Source organism: Lolium perenne, chromosome 7 (assembly GCF_019359855.2).
Source record: "Lolium perenne isolate Kyuss_39 chromosome 7, Kyuss_2.0, whole genome shotgun sequence".
Lineage (NCBI taxonomy): Eukaryota > Viridiplantae > Streptophyta > Magnoliopsida > Poales > Poaceae > Lolium > Lolium perenne.
Window position 1 is genome coordinate 99,785,940 of NC_067250.2, and position 3,331 is coordinate 99,789,270.

Here is a 3,331-nt window from a genome sequence, read left to right on the forward strand (position 1 = left end):
ATACGTGATTGGTGTCTCCGCCATCTCAGCTGCAGATGTTGACGCGTTTGCTGTAGAATGTCCCACCGGGCGTGCCAGAATGTGTTGCCTGCCAAAACCCACCGGCGGGCAGCGACGAGCAACACGAAGAGCCGGGAGGCTCCCAGAACTGCTGGTGGGCCCTGGTCCCTCGGGCAACGGCCCGCAAAACTCCGGCACACGTCCTGGCTGTTGCGAGGGCGTGCCACCTGACCTATACCTGGTCAGGAAGGTGATGGATTGCTTCGATTAATTTCCTGCATGGCAGACACGTAAACATTAAATCCGAGCCTCGATCGGCTCTCAGGTTACCCTGCGAATCGGCTCAAAGAGCCGATCGACCCATGGTTCGTGTTGGATCCACGATAACATAGGAATCCTGCTTCATCAAAACCAAGTTAAAACGACCTACGATGGTCTAGGGTTTTCACCGCATAATCGGAACATCCTACGCGTAGTTGAGCCTGACAGATACGAAAGATAACAGAAAACTAGTCCTGGAAAAGGCCTAAAAACCAACATAAAGTCGATTCCCGGAACAACTCCTCTAGGATCAGCAAACCGTACCTTACGCATTACTGGATCATTCAACCCGTTTGCAAGACCTAATCATGCGGATATCAAACTAATCCTTGGAGAGCAAGGAACAACCATAACAGATCAGATCTACTAAATAAAGACTAAGCAAGTTGCTGTCTTTGCACCGAAGATAGGTGCAACGGCAGCTAGATATGTAGGGGTAGCCTAGCTAAGCAAGCATATCAGAAGAAAATCGATGCTAGCCCTAAAACATCTATGATAACGGTGTTGCTCGCCATCAACAAGGCTTCAGTACGAGCAACACAAAACAACGAATAAACAGATACTGCCTAGATCGCAAGATGCGATCTAGGCAGCATGACGCTTACCCGGAAGAAACCCTCGAAACAAGGGGGTGGCGATGCGCCTGGATGGTGTTTGTTGTGAACGTGATCGTACTCCTTTCTCAATAACCCTAGGTACATATTTATATTCCGTGGACTTTCTATCTTGGGAATAAACCTAACTGTGTACGAGCTAAACTCTATCTCTTAATTCTAACAAAATCTACCATAATGTACAAATACACGGGCAATCTAGCCCAAACTCTCGTACGAGGCCGATTCAGAAATATTTTACGTGCATATCCTCTAAGCCCATCTCAATCACGGCCCATCTCTTGATCCGGTTAAAATCCGGTGATAACAGGTTGTGAGTTGTAATCGTACTTAAGTAGTATCTTAGGGTGTTCTCATAGGACCTGTGAGAATGCCAACTTGTTAAGACAATGTTTGTAATAATTATATGGAGTGTTATGACCTGGAATGTTTCTGTTGTACCACTCTGAGGGATATGGCAATTGTGAAGAAGTCCCTTCACAAAGATCATATCAATGACTTGTATACTACAACATGCAGTGGTATGTTGGGTCTTCGCATTGCGCCAATGCCGCGCCGCCGCGGGCGGCCTCTCCGATGTGGAGGCCGTCGCGGTTTCCTCCGGCCCGCAGCGCCGGCGGAGGACGGCGGGTGCTGCTGGCCTCCTCGTCGTTGGCTCCGGGAGCGAACCGTCGCTTCGGGGCCATGGCGGCGGTTGCGCTCGGGGAGTGGACAGTGGAAAGGGGAGTTGACTGGAGGGACGTTTGAGCTTCCATAGATAGGAAATTGGGAAACTCTAGCACATCGGTCCGACGCAAACTAACCGACATGTCTACGCCGATTCATTTGTGGCCCAAATTTATGCTCGAAATGCGTTGGCGTGTGTGTGCTAGGCCGCCATTACTGGTGACCGGTGTTGTTTCGGTTTTCTGCGCCGCATTAATGGTGGTTGCCCCAGCTTTCGCGCGTGGGTGGCGCTTGGGCATCCCGCCAAACATTGAAGGCGAGGGAGTGCCCCAGCCTTTTAAGAGGAGGAGGCCGCCTTTGTTCTAGCCACTCCTCTGCCAACAGCCAGTGCCACCGCCATCGCAACTCCTCCCGTCCAAAAAAATGTCAAACAATAGCCCCGCCATGGGCAAAGGCTGGCCATTATGCAAGATGAAGAACAGCCACGAGGTCGGATCGTCTCGTGGCGTTAAGAAGAAACCGCGAGAGCGCCGGTATGTCCCAGTGGACTTCGTGCGCCAGCTGTTCGACGAGAACCCGCAGGCGCCCTGGCGGGACGTTAGACTGTCTTGCGGCTGATACCTCAACTTCCAGCGTGTGTTGGTGCCTCCGGTGCCGCACCACAGACCGTGAGCGCCGTGACGAGATCCGACGCCACCCCTTCATCCCGTCGCCAGATATACGCGACGATCCATCCTATCCCTCAACTCCTACAACTTGAACACCTTTTGGACCTAGAAGTTCCACCCGCGCCGCCAAGCGGGTAACCTTGGTGACGTTGACTACTTCAATCGGGAGCTCGGCGTTGGCCTCGACGAGGAGGAGGAGGAAGATCATGAAGGCCACAACAAACGCCGAGGACCATGAGGACGCCATGTTCGACAACGGTGGGTGCCTTCTTGGCTAGTCATTGACTTTGAGATCCAATCGGCGGACTTGACCGAGGAAGAGGCGCTCGAGCTGGCAATCACCCACAGCATGCTCGACGAGCTCGGTCAGTGGCATGGCCTTGCCACGCAGATGCGAACTTCGCACTAGCGCAGGGTAAAGCCGGTCAAGCCGACAGACACTCCTAAGCGGGCCCTCCTCCAGACCTGCATGTAGCAGCAACTGCACTGCCACCATCTCTTCCCGCTATGCCCGCACCAGCATTTGTGCCACCAACACCATAGCCGATGTCATACTGGTTCTGGCCACGGGCGCCTCTGGTCTTCGTGGACCTCCGACGAGCATGAGTAGTTTTCCATGGCGCGGCCCTAGTAAGGGTTTTAGTTTTAAGTTTTCTTTTCTTTTTTTCAGCATTATGTAAATTACTTTCTATTATTGAAAAATTTGTTTTTTCCGTTGTGGCAGATCCAGATCCAAACGAACAACCGCTGAAAACTTGCTATTTTCGTTCCCTTGACCCAACCCAAAAAGATACAAACGGGTATAAATTGTATCTGAAATGCCTCGTCAAGTAGACGAATAACCCACATCATGCAGAGGAACAGCAACATGATGCATCGATGCATGATAACTGCTCCTGCTGCTTGCTTGCCAGTTTTTTTTTTTTTGCAACTGTTATAAATTTAATAATAATAGGATTAAAAGCACGGGCAAGAGTGTCAACGAGAAAATTCAGGTTATGGTTGATCCACAGCCATCTGCTTCTATCACTACTAGCTTATTTAACATATAAATGAGGTCCA